This window comes from Portunus trituberculatus, chromosome 20, assembly GCF_017591435.1.
Source record: "Portunus trituberculatus isolate SZX2019 chromosome 20, ASM1759143v1, whole genome shotgun sequence".
Classification (NCBI taxonomy): domain Eukaryota; kingdom Metazoa; phylum Arthropoda; class Malacostraca; order Decapoda; family Portunidae; genus Portunus; species Portunus trituberculatus.
Window position 1 is genome coordinate 5827776 of NC_059274.1, and position 19954 is coordinate 5847729.

Genomic DNA, 19954 nt, shown 5'->3' on the forward strand with positions numbered 1-19954 from the left:
TATTGGCAATGGATCACAAACATTATCCACACCCAGGAAGACTCATCCATTTATTCATCCATCAAACATCAATCTACATCCATTCATAGCCATCATCCATATCCTTACTGTAACTCCTTATTCACCTTTTTCATCCATTATTTTGCAACATATATCCATTTTTTTAGCCTCTATCCCTTAATGCATCGTCGTATTACATTTATCCAGTCATCTATTTCATATCCAGTAAATTATGTTAGTTTTAATCTTTTATTTAATTATTTTTCCATCCCTATTCAAACGTTTATAATTTATTTTTATATTTTTATTTTTTTCCTTTTCATTTTCTTTAGTCATCCCTCGGAGCAATACCATGGAACTTTCAGACACTCCCTCCTGGTCAGACTGTTGATGCTTCCAGGAATCTCTCTCTCTCTCTCTCTCTCTCTCTCTAAGCTGGAAGAGGAAGAGGAGGAAGGAGGAATAAGGGAAAGCAGATGAGGCAAAGGAGGAGCAGAAGATGGAGGAAAGGAGAAGGAGGATTTCTTTTCTAGAATAAGGAAGAAGAAGAAGAAGAAGAAGAAGAAGAAGAAGAAGAAGAAGAAGAAGAAGAAGAAGAACAAGAACAAGAACAAGAAGAACAAGAACAAGAAGAAGAAGAAGGAGAAGAAGAAGAAGAAGAAGAAGAAGAAGAAGAAAAAAAAGAAATAGAAGAAGAATACGAGGAAGAAGAAGCAGAAGAAAAGGAAGGAAAAGAAGAAAAAGAAATGGAAAAAGACAACGACAGCGCAGAAAAATACAAAAGGATTACAGCAGAAAACCAAACAGCAACAGACGTTTTGGCCTTGGGAAGGATTTTTCTGAACTACTTCTTGCCAGCTACAGAATAAAGAGAGGACGATAAAGAAATAGAGGAAGGGGAGAAGGAAGAGAAGGAAGAGGAGGAGAAGGAGGAGGAGGAGGAGGAGGAGGAGGAGGAGGAGGAGGAGGAGGAGGAGGAATGTAAGACTAAAAGTTAAAGAAGACTCACTTGTGGTCATTTTAAAAAATCTTAGAGGAAATATTGACTCGCCATAAACTGTACCAAATAGAGAGAGAGAGAGAGAGAGAGAGAGAGAGAGAGAGAGAGAGAGAGAGAGAGAGAGAGAGAGAGGGAGGGAGGGAGGGAGGGAGGCAGACAGCACGCCGCCATGAGGAGATGAAAGATGGAGGTGAGGTGAGGGATGCTGCGGTGAAGATGAAGGGGAAGAAGAGGGGAGATGGGTGAGAGAGGGGAGAGGGAGAGGAGAAGAGTAAGTGGCCGATGATGGATAATGCTTTGGTGAATTTGTTTTTTTTATATTCTCTCTCTCTCTCTCTCTCTCTCTCTCTCTCTCTCTCTCTCTCTCTCTCTCTCTCTCTCTCTCTCTGTTCCATTTTTATTTATATTTACAGTGGAACATTGAAAGTAGTGTGAGAAAGACCAGAACACACACACACACACACACACACACACACACACACACACACACACACACACACACACACACACACACACACACACGAAAATGACCTACGCACGCGATGCTTCGAATTAAAACTTTGTCCATTATCGAGGAAGAGAGGGATTAGGGGCCGCCAATCCTACTTTATCCACCTCTACCGCCGCTCAGAAATTGGCAAGAGGGAGCCGACGGGATAAATGGGGAAATAACAACACAAAGTAACACAGAAAGGGAAAATAAATGATACAGACAATTGGGTAAGGAAAAAAATGAGTAAACAGGGAATTAAGCCAAAACAGAACTTAAAAGCTTCCTTCTAGAGATGGAAATAACTCTAAGGAAATGAGGATATACAGAAGACAGAGGTTAAGTTGGCTGGAGGAAAAGTAAAATGCAATAAAGATAGGTAAGAAATATAGCAAGGAAAGGAGGAAAGAATGAGGGCGGGAGGGAAGGAGGGAGAGGAGAAATAAAGGAGAAACTGAGGCAATACTTCGTCATTACAGTAAAGTTTTTTCTTCATTACTTCAAGATATATAAGATTTTCCCCGTGTTTGTGTGTGTGTCTCTAATAAGCATCATTCTCTCTCTCTCTCTCTCTCTCTCTCTCTCTCTCTCTCTCTCTCTCTCTCTCTCTCTCTCTCTCTCTCTCTCTCTCTCTCTCTCTCTCTCTCTCTCTCTCTCTCTCTCTCTCTCTCTCTCTCAACAAAGCAAAGAAAAGAAAATATTATCTATCTGTCTACTTGTCTATCCTCATGTTTATCCATTGATCTATTTATCTACACATCTGTCTCCTTGTCTGTCTGATCGTCTGCCTGTGCTGAAGTGAGATGAAACGTAAAGAATCTCAAGGAAAAGTGTGAACGAGAGTAACGTTTCCAGCACAAGTGTAAACATTAGCAGGAAGTAAACGAAGCTGTCACGTGATGCCTAATTCTCCTGTGTCCGCTTTACCAAGAGAGAGAGAGAGAGAGAGAGAGAGAGAGAGAGAGACAGTGTTACATTACGAGATATGAAAACTGACTTGTCACTGATATATAAAAAAAAATGCAAATTGTTTAGGTAAATGACGAGTGCAGGATGGTAAACGACGAGAGAGAGAGAGAGAGAGAGAGAGAGAGAGAGAGAGAGAGAGAGAGAGAGAGAGAGAGAGAGAGAGAGAGGCACCACAGTCGCAAGCAGTCATTGGAACCACTAGGCAGTCACCAGAACGGCCGCCAAATCACACAGTGCAGTCCAGCCGCCACCTCCGCGATGCTCCTGATAAGTGGCCGCGCCCAGATGGTCTCCTTCTGCGTGAGGGGAAATATAAGACGCCGTTGCTTTTCCTTGCCTTGTGCTTTTGTGGGGAAATTGCTGGTGTTTTTTTTGTTTGGTATGGTATTATTGTACGTTCGTGTTTATTTTGCTTTCTTTTCTCTGGTTTCTTTTTTTAGTCTTGCTTTCTTCCTCTTTTTTTCTTCTTGTTCTAGTTGTTCTTTGTTGTTTTTTTCTTTCTCTATTCTTTTATTTTTATTTCTATAGTAGTAGTAGTAGTAGTAGTAGTAGTAGTAGGAGGAGGAGGAGGAGGAGGAGGAGGAGGAGGAGGAGGAGGAGGAGGAGGAGGAGTAATAATAACAAAAATAATTGTGTTAGAAGTAATTACAGATGTTTCCTTGAGGCATAACTTATAACACACAAGTCAATTACCTCACTTAAAAAAAAACACTGAATATTAACACACTCACATGTCAATCAATTAAATCACAACTGTAACATAACACCCACCACCACTATACCAAACACAACACAAAAAGAAGAACAACATGAGCACCCACAACACACAACACTAACAACAATCACATGCTAGATACAAAACTCACTAACAATAATTACATGCCACGTACAAAATTCCTATCACTATTAACATGTTCCTTGTCTTTTATCCACAGGTGAGTGATGGAAGGAAGGACAGGCGTGACTCTCAACACAGCGGTAAGACGGGAAGAGCTGGGTTTGGGGCGGAGGGAGAAGGAGGAGAAAGTTAAGGGAAGGGAGGAGGAGGAGGAGAAGAACGTTAAGGATATACAAGAAAGAGGTAAGAAGAGGGCGGAAGGAAAAAGCCCAGTCAAGAAAAATATGTACCTCATATTATGTGGTGGAAACAAGCTTTCGGGAAGTTAAGAACTGAAGAGGGACTGAGAGGAGACTGGGAGGAAGGGAGGGAGTGAGGAAGGGATATACACGGAGCAGGAGGGAAGGAGAGAAGAAGGAGGTAGAAAGCCAAGGTGAGAGCTGAGGGTCCTCCACTTGCTGGGGTAAAAGGAGGTGGAAATGGAGAAAAAGCTGAATTCTAGTTGTGAGAAAATAAAGGAAAATGTCCCTTCAGTGAGGTGGCTGGAGGAGACGAGGGAACGTGATGGGAGGAGAAGGGAAGCAGAAGAAGAGAGAGAGAGAGAGAGAGAGAGAGAGAGAGAGAGAGAGAGAGAGAGAGAGAGAGAGAGAGAGAGAGAGAGAGAGAGGAGAGGAGAGAAGAGGAGAGAGAGGACTTGAAAGAAAACGTGTGGAGGGAGTGAAAGACGAGTATAATCAAAGAATATATTGAAGGAGAGGCAAACAGAGATACGGAAGAGGAGGAGAAGGAGGAGGGAGAAATGAAGTTGAGGGGTGAAGGACGTGAAAGTAGGAGTGTAGGAAGAGGAAAGGAAAAGGAAAGAGGAGGAAGGAAGAATTGAAGTGAAGGGATAGAGGGACGAGAAGTTACTTGAGGGCTAAGGGTCTGATGGACGGCACACTATTTTGAGTTTTTGTGTTGCTGAAGAGGACTAGAGGAATGTTGTGTTGCAGCTCGTTGTGTTTTGGAGTGGTGTGGTGTTGCTGTTGAGGCCTTTGTGTTTTTTGCAACTTTGGGAGAAATGATAAAAGGTGACTGTTGAGTTCTCTTTCCTCGTTCTTTGAGTGCTGGGTCTCGAGTGGTCCTGAGAGCTGGAGTGTTGCTGGTGTGTTGTGTTGCATTATGTTGTCAAGGTGCAGAGGGTTCGTGAAGGTACTTGTGCTTGCAGGAATGTCAGCTTTAATGAATACCCAAAGAAGATTAGTTTACCTGGAATCATTAATATTTCCAGGTATGAAGACTCTACGAAGACATTACTTTACGAAAACTAAACAAAGATCTACATAAAAAAAAAACATAATCATCTTAAGATTCACAGTAACACTTAAGAATTCTCAACTTTTGAAGAAAATAAAAGAATATTCACAAACAAAGTATTCATTTCAAACTATACAGTAATATACATGAAATAAAGCATAGTGTTTATCGATAGTAATAATGAGGATGAAGATAACAATAAAAATAATAATAGTAATAATAATAATAATGATAATAATAATAATAATAATAATAATAATAATAATAATAATAATAATGATAATAACAACAACAACAACAACAATAATAATAATGACAATAATAACAATAGCAACAATAATAATAATAATAATAATAGTAATAATAATGATAATGATAATAACAACACTAGTAATCCAGAAAGGAAAATTAATAAGAACATATGTATGAATTAATTACACTCATAATGTAATTTCACGCTTGTTACATCCCTTTCCTTCATCAAAAAATGTATAAAGGTATTGTTAGTAATATTAAAGACTTCATAATTTCTGTGTGTGTGTGTGTGTGTGTGTGTGTGTGTGTGTGTGTGTGTGTGTGTGTGTGTGTGTGTGTAGGAAAGTGTGGGATGAACATGAGACCATGAGACAGAAGGAGGAAGAGCAGGAGTAGGAAAAGGAGGAGGAGGAGGAGGAGGAGGAGGAGGAGGAGGAGGAGGAGGAGGAGGAGGAGGAGGAGGAGGAGGAAGAAGAAGAAGAAGAAGAAGAAGAAGAAGAAGAAGAAGAAGAAGAAGAAGAAGAAGAAGAAGAAGAAGAAGAAGAAGAAGAAGAAGAAGAAGAAGAAGAAGAAGAAGGAAGAAGAAAAATGGAAGTAGGAAAGGGAAAGGAAAGAAAGAAGAGAAAAGTGTTGTAATATGAGCTAAATTAACACAGAGAGAGAACAATTCCTGGACATATAATTCAACACACACACACACACCAGCACTAACACCGGTAATAGCAAGACACACAACATATAACGCGGGTGAGCAAAAGCGAGGACCCAATAACAGCTGGCGCGGGGCTGGTGATCTGACACAGCAGCGAGGCAACACACCGACACACCAACACACCAACACGCCAACACAGCGCAACACCCAACATTCCGGAAAACACTGCACAGCGCGGCACGACCATACGAATAAATAAAATTGCGTGATTTATAATGTCGATCTGTGCTAGTGTTTGCATATGTGTGTGTGTGTGTGTGTGTGTGTGTGTGTGTGTGTGTGTGTGTGTGTTTGTGTGTGTGTGTGTGTTGCTTGATTACTTGATGAATGAAAGGCAATTTAGCACATTGGTATTATTAAAACTAGGCCTTCCAGTCGTGCATTCTTTATCAGAGAATTACGGCGATAAATTGTAAATGAAATAGCCAAACTGAACTGCCTGAATATCGTTTGCCTCCCACGCTGATACACGTATACATAATTTGAATCACTGACACAAAAAAGACAAATTTGGTGCATGAAAATAAACTACACGATATGCATTATGATGAAGCTACACGAGTTTATGATCAGTAAGAGTTTGGCCAACGTACTCATGTGAAAGTTTTACCTGAACAGTGTGGAGTTGATATTGAATTTAAATGTGAATTGCTGCTGTTGCTTTGTTTTTGGTATTATGGACTGGAATTTGTATAGAGTTCTTGTTTTTATTTATTTTCTGAGTGTTTATCTGAGTTTTCGACATTTTTTTATTTATTTTTTTGATACGTTCCTGTTTTGTCTACATTCGTGTAAATTTGGTTTGACAGCTTGATTATTTTTTTTCTATTTGATTTATTGTTTCTCATTTGTTTTACGATTGCGGTTGTGAAAGTTTTGTGACATTTATGGATCGTTTAGTGACAACAGTTGACACATGTTTTTGTCATATATATTTTTTTTCTATTATATCATATTCTAATAATTTTTCTTTCTCGTTTAATCCGCTTTCCTCTTGTGTCTCTCTCTCATTCTTCCTCCTATTCCTTGATATACGTTTTCTTTTCCTTCATTTCATCATTTTTCTTCCATGTTTCTCTTATTCCTAGCCATGTTTTATCTGTTACACCAACTCCACTTCCTTCTCCACCTAATACTAACCACCTAACGGTCCTAACCCTAACCACCTCTTTTACATCCTTCTATTCCTGTCCAATCCACCTCCTTGATATCCAATTTTCCTCCACTAGTAACCTACAAAACACCTCAAATTTTGCCTTATATACAACTAACAACCTTAAAACACCGATCCATAGAGACCATTACCCCATACACGCTCGTAATTCACACTGAGGGGGAGATTTATTTGCATTTATTGATTCCCTCGCACCACGTGTGTGTTTCCACATCATTATTCACTTTTTAATGGAGTGGAGCGAAGTAATTGGCAGTGTTTTTGTTCACCTCGGATCTGATTTTGTCATTATTAGACTGAAGAATTTTCTCTCTGTTGGTGTTATTGTATTACTGTTGAAATGAGCGTACTGTGTGTGTGTGTGTGTGTGTGTAAGTATGATGTGGTTGGTACCCATTATATTCCAACAACAGCTAGATACAATTACCCCACGCGAGTATCTAGTATCCTCGTGTCTCCTACAACAGGCCCCGGTCGTTCCCGTCCTCCCCACGCGGCTCCCAGGTGGTGGAAAGTTCCTCTTATCTAATGGGCAGAGTTTGAAAGGGTTTCGGCACCAGCGGGATAGTTTATTAGGGGAGCAACTTGAGGAGAGACAGAGACAAAGAGTGGGAGAGAGACTGAGTGTGTGTAGCTGAGGAGCGGCGGGGGAGAGATGGTGAGGCTGAGAATTGACAAAGACGGATCAGGGAGGTTACTCAGTGATGTGACTTGTATATGCCAGACTTGATCCTTACAGTGCTATTGCTGCATTCCTCTCTTCTCCCTTGACTACTTATTCTAGCTTTGTAGTACCTGGGAATTGTTATGTAATTATCAACACTATTTTTCCTCCTAATCTCTGTTTTTGGCGCAGGCACGTCGTTTCCTGTACCATGTGGAGGTGACAACAGATATAGATAGTTACAGGTACAGGTTTATTAGTTATTATATACAAGGATTCGAAGAGGATTTCAAACAAGAGCAGATCCTTATTTCCTTGCTAATCTGGTGGAGGCTCAGTGGAGGGTCAGAGGTGTCAAAATGAGGATGTAATGCAAGAACGAGGCTGTCATCTATTCCTGTATTTTATTGGCAAACTATCGCCTTTAGTTTGAGATGTGGTCTTCCTACTGTACTGCTCCATAACCTGTTAAAATTACCACCCCATTCCTTAAGAGTTGGAGGAAAGAGTTTTGTCATTGTATTTGTCATTTACACTTTTATTGCCATAACTGTTGTCATTACCGTTGTCATATTGTGTCATTGTCAATCTCATTCATATTATTATCAAACTTATGAATTTAAATTATTTCTCTGCATTTGAACTGTCAGGAACTCTCCTTTCTGGAAGCTTGAAGCTAAGGTGGCTTTCTTTCAAGACTAGAGTTCTTTAAGTGTATTTCCTTGTGCACACCAAAAGAGGAAAGGAGGGTGGTGTCCGCGTGAACTCAAAGCAGTTGACAAAAAACGAAGCACCTGTGATGTTGTCCGGCGGCAACGCTTAACTTTGATGTTAAGAGATGTGGAAACAAAGGAGTTGGGGGAAGAGGAAGGAGGAGGAAGAAGTAGAGGAGGAACACAAATTAACACAAAGGAGAAACGTATAGTAGCTACCTGTTGGTACTTAAAAGGCTCTTTGTGAGAACGAGGACAAGAACGTGGTGAGAAGAAAGAGGAAGAGAAGGAAAAGGAGAAGGAGGATCACAAGGGCTAACTGAGGAAAAACACGCAACATGCCAGCTGATTTCCACGAAATTGTTTCTGTTCTAATACACTAGTATAAGATAAAAAGCACAAGACACCAAAGACAAAGGAGGAAGAGAAGAAAGAGACAACCAGGACAGAGTGATATCCCAATGCTTAGGTGGTACAAGTAGAACGTGGACTAACGATGAAACTTCTCGCACTGAGAGTCTCTCGCCGCCACGTGATGCAAATGACTCACACCAACACCAAGAATTCCGTTACTGTCCCGCCAAAAAAGATGACTAAAACTAAACTGCATAATTCACTTGGCCCGCTTTTCTTTTACTGTATAATGAAGAATAAATGAAATATAAAACTGGAAATGAAATTGTGTTAGAATGTAAAGAATAGGTAATACTTTTTAAGAATCTTATATATTTTACAGTTGAATAATCATTTTCATATAATGTGAAATATAAGGAAACAGTGTTAATTTCAGGCATAGTTTAAAGAAACAGAAGCATAAGGGAGAATGAATATGAAAAAAAACAAAGGAGAAAACAAAATCTGAACTTGAAAATAAAAAAGAAGTGAAACGTTACAGGTTAAAAAAGAAAAAATACGCCCATTATCATACATAATATAAAAAAAAAAAACACTCAAGAAAAGAAGACAAAACGAAACAGAGAAAACAGAAGACAAAAACAGAAAGTGAAAAAAATAAAGAAAAATCAACCCAACGAATCAGAGAGGAGATGAAAGGAAACATAGAGAGAGAGAGAGAGAGAGAGAGAGAGAGAGAGAGAGAGAAGGTAGAAAACAAAAAGAAAAGCAAAAGAGATCAAAGAAAATTAGCCCGGTGCATAATAAGACAAGGCTCCACATTCAGACAAGAAATAAAAGGAAACAGAAACAAGTAAAAGCTGCACATTAAAAGCAGAGGAGCGGCGCGGCGGGCTCCCGTGGTTAATGCGCCGCGAAAAAGCCATTCCTCTCCTTAGGACCCGGATCAAAGGCTACTTAAGGAGAGAACTGAAGGAGACAGAAGGGATTGGGAAGAGATCATTTAGGATGCCTTTTTTATCTCCCTTTGTAACCTTGCCGAGCAGCTCAGAGGCAATGGTTGGATTATCATATGGAGGAATAAAGGTGAGCTATGAGAATTTAATCCCTTCCCACTGAGCGATTTTTCACATAATCTCTTAAACCTTTCTGTGTGATACGAGTTAATCTGTGAATCTTTTTTATAAATATCTGCAAGGAAGGAGATTTAGTAATTTCTCGCCCGTTTAAAGACTGGAGGTGTCTGAAGAATAAGTATATAAAGATGTCTCAAAGTTATCATTATTTAACCCTTTCCATACTGTGCCGTGTTTTCATATGCATTCTGCTCACTTTTTGGCGATTTTATACTTCTTCAGCAATTTTATGTGGGGATTGAAATAGTAAAGAGTCTGGCCATTAACCTATACACTTCCTTAGACCTTTCCAAATGCAAATAAAATCGTCGTCACACACAAAAAATTATGTTAAAAATGAGTCTCAGTATTGAAGGGGTTAAGGAGAGATGTACTTTCACGCCATGCTCTCTTTGATACATGATTGGTGACTGTGTAGGTGTGTCCGATATCGATGTAATCTGCGCATTTGATAATATACCTCTAGTAATTTGAGGAGGGATGGTGGTGGTGGTGGTGATGGTAATGCTGGTGGTGGCAGAAATAATGCTAAAGTGGATAACAACTACAACAACAGCGAAAACATCACCACCAACACCACCACCATCACCACAACAAAACATACAGAAAACCAGAAGGAAACGCACACAACAAAGCGCAATACACAAACAAAACTCTCTGACGCATCACAACATCGCTGGCAGAAATACGACAAGCGAACGAGAATTTGTACAATCTTATACGAAAAGAGAAAAGCAGAGAAAAAATAAGAGAAGATAAGGGAAGGGAAGAGAAGACGGGTCCATCTGCCTCGCCCTGGTTTGTGCGGCCTGGAAACTTATGCAAATACTCTCTAAAGTCTGTAGGGAACTTTTTTTCTTGTGACCTGACCGACATATGACAAGCACGACACCTTAGCTCAAACTCAACAAGCAAAGGTCAACACTAAGGGATTGTTGCTCTCTCTCTCTCTCTCTCTCTCTCTCTCTCTCTCTCTCTCTCTCTCTCTCTCTCTCTCTCTCTCTCTCTCTCTCTCTCTCTCTCTCTCTCTCTCTCTCTCTCTCTCTCTCTCTCTCTCTCTCTCTCTCTCTCTCTCTCTCTCTCTGGTGGTTCATGCTCTCCGATTTTCACAGTAAAAATTGTATATTCTAGCGATTTTGTTTTCCATATATCACTCGTTTTCTTCAGTGTACAGTTGTTCTTCCGGGTATTTCACTATAACTCTCTCTCTCTCTCTCTCTCTCTCTCTCTCTCTCTCTCTCTCTCTCTCTCTCTCTCTCTCTCTCTCTCTCTCTCTCAACGTAGTAAGATTTAATGAGTTCTTGTGAATACATTAACTGCATGTGCTGCGTTTATTGGATCCAGTGGTATAAAAATGCACGAGGTATTGGGAAAGTGAATTAAACTTTACATTGGATACTCCGTCTTCAGGTTATTGGGGCAAACATAAGTGTAGTAAGAAGAAATGGCTGGAGAAATATTGGTTCATAACGAAGGAATGAATGGAGTTTTGCTATTTTCAAGAGTTTAACCAAAATTTCACAGATACACATAAACATGGAAAACTAAAGTGAATCTAAAGAAAAAACAATATAATATGAAAAGAAGGGAAGAAAAGGAAAGTCCGGAGAGAAAGAGAAGAGAAATGTAGAGAAAGAAAATAAGGTAGAGGTATTGTATTATTCTCTCCCTCTTCCCACTCTTTCTAGTACCTCTCACAGTTCCCGCCCTCCTGCCACTCGTAAACACCGCGACACACAAACTCCAAAACTCCTCTAGACTTTTGAGAGGGCAGGGGAGGCGGCGCCGATAGGGAGGCGCTGCAAGTCTTGAAATCAGAAACTGTAATGAAATTTGGCTGCATGTCGCCTATTTGGAGGAGTGACACCGGGGCTAAGGGTACAAGTGAGCAGAGAGAGAGAGAGAGAGAGAGAGAGAGAGAGAGAGAGGAGGAAGGTTGCGAAGGACAGAAGTCAATGTACTACGTAGTTTCACGGAACCCTCTCTCTCTCTCTCTCTCTCTCTCTCTCTCTCTCTCTCTCTCTCTCTCTCTCTCTCTCTCTCTCTCTCTCTCATTAACACCTGTGAGGAGATGCAAAACGAATTCACTCAACAAATGAGAGAGCAAGACACACACACACACACACACACACACACACACACACACACACACACACACACACACACACACACACACACACACACACACACACACACACACACACACACACACACACACACACACACACACACACCAGGTCTGCCTCCCCTTCGCATGCTATCCAATCCAAAGAGGCGAGAACAGTATCTGACTGAATGTTCGTATCAGACGTCACTCTCAGACTTGCCGTGGACACAAGTTTTTCTTCTCGGAGTTTGAATTCCACCACACGGCGACGGGGAGGCGAGGGGACGGAGGGAGACAGGGAAGAGGAGGGACGAGAAGAGTTGGGGAGGAGAGGGAGGCAAGAATAGGGAAGCATAGGGAGAGGAAAAAGCGTGGAAAAAGTAGAGGTTTGAGTCAACAATGGAATATATACCGATTTCTATTTCGTTGGAAAATATATATAAAAGTTTGTGCTGCTACCATGTGTGTGTGTGTGAGAGAGAGAGAGAGAGAGAGAGAGAGAGAGAGAGAGAGAGAGAGAGAGAGAGAATGGATCAACACAGCTAACAGAACTGCTTCTAACTTTGCCACACTGACGGCCGGAGCGAATTGTGTCTTGTTTCGGAGGACTTGAGGACGAACAGTAACACAAAAGGGAAGTGTTGTGCATCGTGAAGTCGTCCTCAATGGAAATCCCCTTAGGACGAGGAGAGGAGGACAGGAAGAGAGTGAAGGAGGTGAAATAGAGGCAATTAAATAAAAAGGAAGCAAGAATAAGAGTAAAATTAAGATGAAGACTAATAAAATAAAAGAAAAGAAGAATCAGATCAGAAAAATTATGTGGTATGTTAAGAAATTAAGGAGACATTTGCAAGTATAAGGAAAATAAGGATTAGATTATGTAAAGAATGCAAAGAAATACAATCACGCGTGGTACAAAACGACCACACCAAAGAAACAACGAAAAAAACTATTAGAATGCATTTTTGATTGAAGAAAATATCATTACCTTTGAAAAATAACCAAATTACTCTTGAAAGGTTACTATTTAGAACACACACACACACACACACACACACACACACACACACACACACACACACACACACACACACACACACACACACACACACACACACACACACACACACACACACACACACACACACACACACACACACCTTTTACCTCAACGTATACACCTTCACTCAACAATACCTGCTAATCAACACACACACACACACACACACACACACACACACACACACACACACACACACACACACACACACACACACACACACACACACACACACACACACACACGATGAACCTGTGGAGGTCAGTGGGTCAGTGTGTTCCTGTGACAACTTGGACAAGAGTGGACGTTAGTTATGGCTTCCAATTCTCCATCGATTCCTCGTCTTGGTGCTCCTTCTTGCCTGATTGTGTGGCTAAGTGAGGCTGTGAGGCTGTGAGGTGCATTGAGCAGACCAGGATGCTTGGGGAGCATTGGTGGGCTGGTGTCGCCTTCCTTATGTATGGGAAATTATTTGATGGCTTTGGAATGTTTGGACAAAAGTTCTATTATCATGTGTTTGAGAAATGCTGAGTGTTTTAAAGGATTTAAATGGGTTTAGGAATCTCTCAAGCTAGTTAAAAAGGGAAGATAATTTTTTTTTTTTTAGTTATTAAAGTGAGGAAAGCAAAAACGCGAAAGAACAATTTGAAAGATTACACTCACTAATAAGATCGCTCGGCACCATTGTCCAGATGTGAACATCTCGCCACAAGGCACACCGCACCTCTTGAAGAGCTTAATTTTTGTTTCTTGAGCTCAAAAACGTTGGATTTATGATATATTTGTTGTATCAGATTGAAGATTGAGCCTGATGTCTTTCGTATTAAAAATCATCACCTGAATCTTGAAATAAAGACTGGTAGGTAAGGGGCGCTGCGGGCTGGGAGTATAACAGAGGATGACAAAGGAAGAGTAACAACGGCTAGTCGGTGACGCCTTGTGGTCGGTCATGTGGCGGAGCCGCGACGCAGTCTTGACATGAACACCGACCACCTCGTCTTCAGGACGTTCCCCTTAAACGTGGACGTCGTGAAACTTTGATGGGAGTCGGTCAATCCATGACTCCGCCACGGTATAACAAGGCCCAGCCTCCTCCGCCGCCCGCCCACCGCCGCCCACTCACACCGTACACGCGCTGCACTGTTCTCATTGAGCGGCAGAGCAGAGGTGCCCCGCTTCATGCACTGACTGCCTCAGACACCTTAATGGTGCACTGAAGGTTCAGCTGTCTGCCCAGTCAATATCATGTTCGCAATACCTTATAGTTATTTTTATGGGAAATGTCAAGTTCTTTCTCCAATAAACTGGTGATGAAGGTGCGTTTTTGACCCAAGACTGCCAGCCAAAGGTGGAAATATCGGCTGCTCACGCCCTCACTTATTGAGGCAAACACAATAACATAATGAAGATTATTTGCTGTTACCGTCTCACACAAGCTATCAGTCAGTCAGCTAATGATAAACTGCAGGAATGCAATTTTCATGTTTTCAAATAACCGGAGTTACGTATTTCTCGAAAAAAAAAAAAATCTAGCAAACATGAACCAAGGATTGACTCGCTTCCAGTGCAATGCTTCGCTGCCACAGATAAGATCACTTATTTCCCTCTTGCCCGCGACACACAAAACGACTCAATACAGGCTGGGAAAAAATGTGCGCCTCTTTTTGGTCTCTTCATCACCATCAAACAACAACAATCAGCGTCCTCTGCGTGGCGAGGAAAAGTTGGAGTTACGATGCGGCGCAGCAAACCTCCGCTGCAAAGTGAGACACAACTCCAGGCGGGGTCGCAATAGTTAAGGTCGTAATTACTAAGGATCCATACCACCTTTACCTGCAAATTAACAGTTGGCCTGACCTCGACAACTGAAGGCTCATCACTGCCTCTCACCGTCGCTGGAGGGTTCATTTCTGGCAGCCTTGATATACAACTCTGACCTGCCGCGGCTGGATACCAATGGCTTAAGGACGAAGGTACAGTCGGTGAGGTACAGACAACACAACGCTGCTTACAATGTTTCCTTCACGGTCTACACAAATTAGAGGCAGTGAGAGTAACTTCCTGACGACACACACCATTTGGAAATACTCAGTGTAGAAATATCACCTCCCCCCAAAAAAAATAGTGATAGATGCGAAATTCTTTTACTTCGTACCAGATTTTCATTCCTACGTGGCCGGAGCCATTTACTTCCAGCGGGTGATTAGCGAACAGGTGGAAGGAAACTCAGGAAACTCAACCGGCAATCCTTCACCACCTGACGGATGAAACACGGCGAGGCAAACACACTGAGAGGCTGACAATCAAAACCAACTGACCCGCCACGCCTCCCTTCACCTGGATGAGCCCCGCGGGAAGGTCATGCAGGTGGCGCCCATTACCATGCCAGACCCATTACCAGGTGAGCTTTGGAGCAGATCGACGCGGCACCCTCCTCCCGCCATTGCCTGGGGAACTGGAAGATGGACACCAGTAATTAATTAAGATCCAAGGACACAGACTTGAAGGAGATAAGGATGAAAGATTGCCTGGGAGGAGAGAGAGAACAGAGGACACTCAGCGATGCCCAGATAAACCACTCACAGGAGACAATTTTCACGACATACACACACACACACACACACACACACACACACACACACACACACACACACACACACACACACACACACACACACACACACACACACACACACACGGAGTGAATCACGCGTGCTACGTACCCACACTCCCACGCACTCACTCTTCCCTTAGTATTCCCTGGTTGTCTTCCTTTCCCTTTCCCTCCCTAAAGCTTTTTCTCCCCTGTATTTCTCCTCCCTCTTTTCCCCGTGCTGTCTCCTCCCCCTGGCCGAGTTCACGCGAATAGCAGCATCCAAGTGTAAATGGTGTAATCGCTTCGCTCTGACCAGCCTGTGTCCGACGGAGTGCCGGGGGCGGGGGAGGACCCCAGGCCGGGAAGGGGACGGAAGCCGGAAGGAAAGTAGAGGGCAGAGCGCGAGGAAGGGGCGGGAGGGAGCGCATTACTGGCCCGTGAACCAATTAGAGTCACTTCTCTTGCAAATCAGTGAATTACCGGCTTGGGAGTTTGACGCCTAGAAGATGCGTCGTCTGTCACTCACTCACTGGAGGCACAACACAGGACCCCCCTCCCTCCTCTCTCCTCCCCCTTCCCCTTCCTTTCCCCTCATCACCGCTCGCTTCCCCTCACCGGTTCAGCGCACCGCGGCAAGGCCACACCGCCGGGAGGAGTCAGAAAGTGAGAAATCTGCGATAAAAATTTATTCACCGTTGTTGATTAAAACTGATGTAGGTTGAAAGGAATTGATTATCTGGTAACTCACTGGTTTCGGGGCGGCGCTGGCGCAGGACCACCAATCTTGGGTTGTGATGCCAGGTAGTGCCGGCCCGGCCCTGCTTGCCAGGAATCAGGTGTGAAAACTAATTGGGAAAACCTTTGGAAACGTCATCATCGTGAGAAAAGAAAAGGCAGATGTAGGAATATCGGCACGACACACCAAGGTTGCATTGAACTCTTGCTGATAATCGATACGTGTAGCGGCTGCTGGCATCTCACCCCGGCGAGGTGAAGGGGGCCAGTGCGACTTTCCCCAAACCATTTTCCACATCTTTTAGGATGCTCGAAATGCATAATTTTGAAGGCGGTATTGAAGGACATGCCGAAGAGACCCGCAGGAGGCTGAGAGGTGAAGGAGGAGGTGTTGATGTGGGGAGGAAGGAGAAGGAGGAGGCTGAAGAGGGGGAGGAGGAGGGGGGCGGCAGGTGGGCCGGGAGGTGGTGATGGTCGGGTGTGCGCCCTCGCGAGTCGCGGCAACAGCAGGAGCAGCAGCAGCAGCAGCAGCAGCAGCGGTAGGAAGCTGGACCGGCGGGCTGTGAATAGTCTCCCCCGTGTCCTGGCACCACCACCACCACCACCACCACCACCTGTCTCCGCCTTCACTTTGTTGTTCTCACGCCGGTTGGGACGCTCTGCTGGGCACCCTTGTCTCCCCTTCCTCTCCCCTTCAGCTGTTCTCCCTCACGTCATCACCTCATTTTAATGTATACATAACTATCCGTTGGACTGCCTGCACCACTACCACCACTACCACATCCTACTCCTCCGGTCTCAATACCCGCTCGCTCGCTGTTGTTGCTGTGACCGTCAACCATCTATGCAAACCAATTTTCCCGAACTGCCTGACCTGACAGTTGAAGAGAGTGCCTCCTGGGTGTCGTGTTATGCCTACGAAACGTGATTGTTGTTGTACGTCGCTCATGAATAGTCGTCCCGCCACCCAAACCATCAACACCAACACCACCACCACCACTACAGCCACAGCAGTCTCCTACAGCGCCTTCCTCAGCACCACAGTTGTAAGTCATCGGCACAGGGCGCGTCACCCCACGCTGTCCAACACTAGCCTGGCATCCAAAGCAGAAGGCAGGTAGCCCGTGCCCGAGACCCGCCCCTCCGCCCCTCTTCGCCCTGCCCACCGCCGCCCGGACATCGCCCGCTAAAGGACATCAACTCTAAGCAATAATCTTCAGCAAATACTCAATCTGATCATCCAGATTCCTCGCGCCAGATGGACGTCGCTCGGCACTGAGGATATAAAGCAATACAAGCCCTCTCATCTCTCGTCATTCTCCACTACAGGTAAAACAAAGACTAAAAAAAGAGATCATAAGTATTAATGTTGAGTTAGTAGTTAGTCCATACGGCAGGAACAAAGTATTTAAAGTATTAGTAAGAAATTCCCTTGTGCACTGTCCCCATCTCCCTCTCTCTCGCTCTCTCTCGCTCTCTCTTTCACCTGTGCATCTGTCCCCTCCTTCCTCCTCTCTCCTCTCCCTCCCCCGTGCGTGTCACCTAATGAGTGGTGAATGTCATGGCCGCTCCTTCCCTCCCTCCTTCCTTTCGTGAGACTAAAGTAAATGTCTATTGGAAAACACTAACCACTTGCCCGAAGGAACCGATGGGATGGCCTCTCTCTCTCTCTCTCTCTCTCTCTCTCTCTCTCTCTCTCTCTCTCTCTCTCTCTCTCTCTCTCTCTCTCTCTCTCTCTCTCTCTCTCTCTCTCTCTCTCTCTCTCTCTCTCTCTCTCTCTCTCTCTCTCTCTCTCTCTCTCTCTGGGTCAGTGATTCAGGCAATACTTTGTTCCTGCCCTATTTAGTGTGTTGATATTAATTGTGTTACATTGACAATATTTTTCCCTCCTATTTCCATGTATTATGTAACATTGTGTCACGTACATGAGACAGTCTGTTGTAGGTCAAGGCTGATGATGTTAGTGATGGACCGATAACCCTTGAAAAAAAGACACGATCCCCATTTTTCTTAACGCATGAACAGATTGTGAAAAGGATAAAAAATGTATATGTATAAAAAAAACACACAACAGAAAGCATAAAATTCTAAAAAGACCGCGTGTCACATCTCTCTATATATAACAATCCGGTCGAAGAGAGAAAGAGAGCGGGGGGAGGGAAAAAAAAAGAGTAAAAGAGGAGAGAAATGATGGAAAATATTGCGTGGCGTCCTTCCTCTGGCAGCGAAGAAGGAAAAAGTGCGCTGGAAGTCAAGACAAAAGTGGTTATTTTTGTAAAAGGGAGTCGTGGGAGAAGGTGTTTGCAGGAATTTACATCATTGTTCTTTTTCTCTTCTTGTACAGCTGCTATGTTCTTCCTTTTTCCTTCACTTGTTTCATCCCCTCCTCCTCCTTCTCCTTCTTCTTCTCCTCCTCCTCTTCCTCCTCCTCCTCCTCCTTCTTCACCTCCTCCTCCTCCTTCTTCTTCTTCTCCTCCTCCTCCTTCTTCATCTCCTCCTCCTCCGCCAATATACACTGCTCACAAATCAGTGCTCAGGTGTTTTCAGGCCAAACGAAGTGTGTGTGTGTGTGTGTGTGTGTGTGTGTGTGTGTGTGTGTGTGTGTGTGTATGTGTATGTGAGAGAGAGAGAGAAAGAGAGAGACGTGTTATTTCTCTAGCTCTTTAAGGTCACTCTGTCATTCCGTCGCTTTTCCCTGCCCGCCTAATTAAGCTTTACGTGACATCCCTTCATGCTTTGACTTCACATGCACTACTTCATCCCCCCCTCCTTCTCTCTCTCTCTCTCTCTCTCTCTCTCTCTCTCTCTCTCTCTCTCTCTCTCTCTCTCTCTCTCTCTCTCTCTCTCTCTCTCTCTCTCTCTCTCTCTCTCTCTCTCTCTCTCTCTCTCTCTCTCTCTCTCTCTCTCTCTCTCTCTCTCTCTCTCTCTCTCTCTCTCCTCCCGCTCCACCCACGCACAGTTACTCCATTCACTGTTTCTCGACACCTTTAATTTATCTAACTACTGCTACTACTATTATTACTACTACTATTCTCTCTCTCTCTCTCTCTCTCTCTATCTATCTATCTATATATCTATCTATCTATCATTTATTTGCCCTAATTTTTTCTTTGACACCCTTCAACGAAGCTGTTACGTCTTATTTTTACACTCAGATTTGCAATATATATTTTTTTCATCTTAATTTCTGTATAGTATTTTTCTTTGTTCTTGTAGATTTTTTTTTTATTTTCTGTCTTTCAGTACTTACTAATTCCATTCTCTTTATTTTTTTTTTTATTTGGTGTTCAATTGTGTTTCCTCTTATTCGTCTTCCTTCTGTTTCCTCCTTTTCCTTTTCCTCTCCTTTTCTTCTTTTTCTCTTCTTCTTGTTCTTTCTGATCTTGTTCTTGTTCTTGTTCTTGTTTTTGTTCTTGATCTTGATCTTGATCTTCTTCTTCTTCTTCTTCTTCTTCTTCTTCTTCTTCTTCTTTTTTCTTCTTTTCTTCTTCTTCTTCTTCTTCTTCTTCTTCTTCTTCTTCTTCTTCTTCTTCTTCTTCTTCTTCTTCTTCCTCTTCTTCTTCTTCTTCTTCTTCTTCTTCTTCTTCTTCTTCTTCTTCTTCTTCCTTTCCTCCTCCTCCTTTTCTCCCTCTTCTTCTTCTTCTTTTTCTTTTTTTCTTCTTCTTCGTCGTCTCCTCCTTCCTCTTCTCCATCTTCTCTCACCTATATCGGATTGCGTCACTTTTTCCTCCATTTTTCCTTCCACTGCCTTACGATCTTTAATCCTCCCAGTGATCTCTTCCTCCAGATCTCCATCTTCCTTCCTCCTTCACTTCCTCTCACTCTTACTAAAACATCAAACTATTCCTGTCTCCC

General features: G+C 43.1%; 1 protein-coding gene across 2 annotated transcripts in view; it reads left to right on the plus strand.

Moving 5' to 3' along the window:
• The first annotated feature begins 16590 nt into the window (after positions 1-16590).
• The window catches only part of LOC123506570 (neo-calmodulin-like), a 290436-nt gene continuing 287072 nt past the window's right edge, over positions 16591-19954 (plus strand). Inside the window, exon 1 of one of the 2 annotated variants that reach the window (XM_045258777.1) lies at positions 16591-17428. The gene's annotated coding sequence lies outside the window, so the exon portion shown is untranslated. The remainder of the gene's footprint in view (positions 17429-19954) is intronic. The other variant, XM_045258780.1, reaches the window with a different exon arrangement.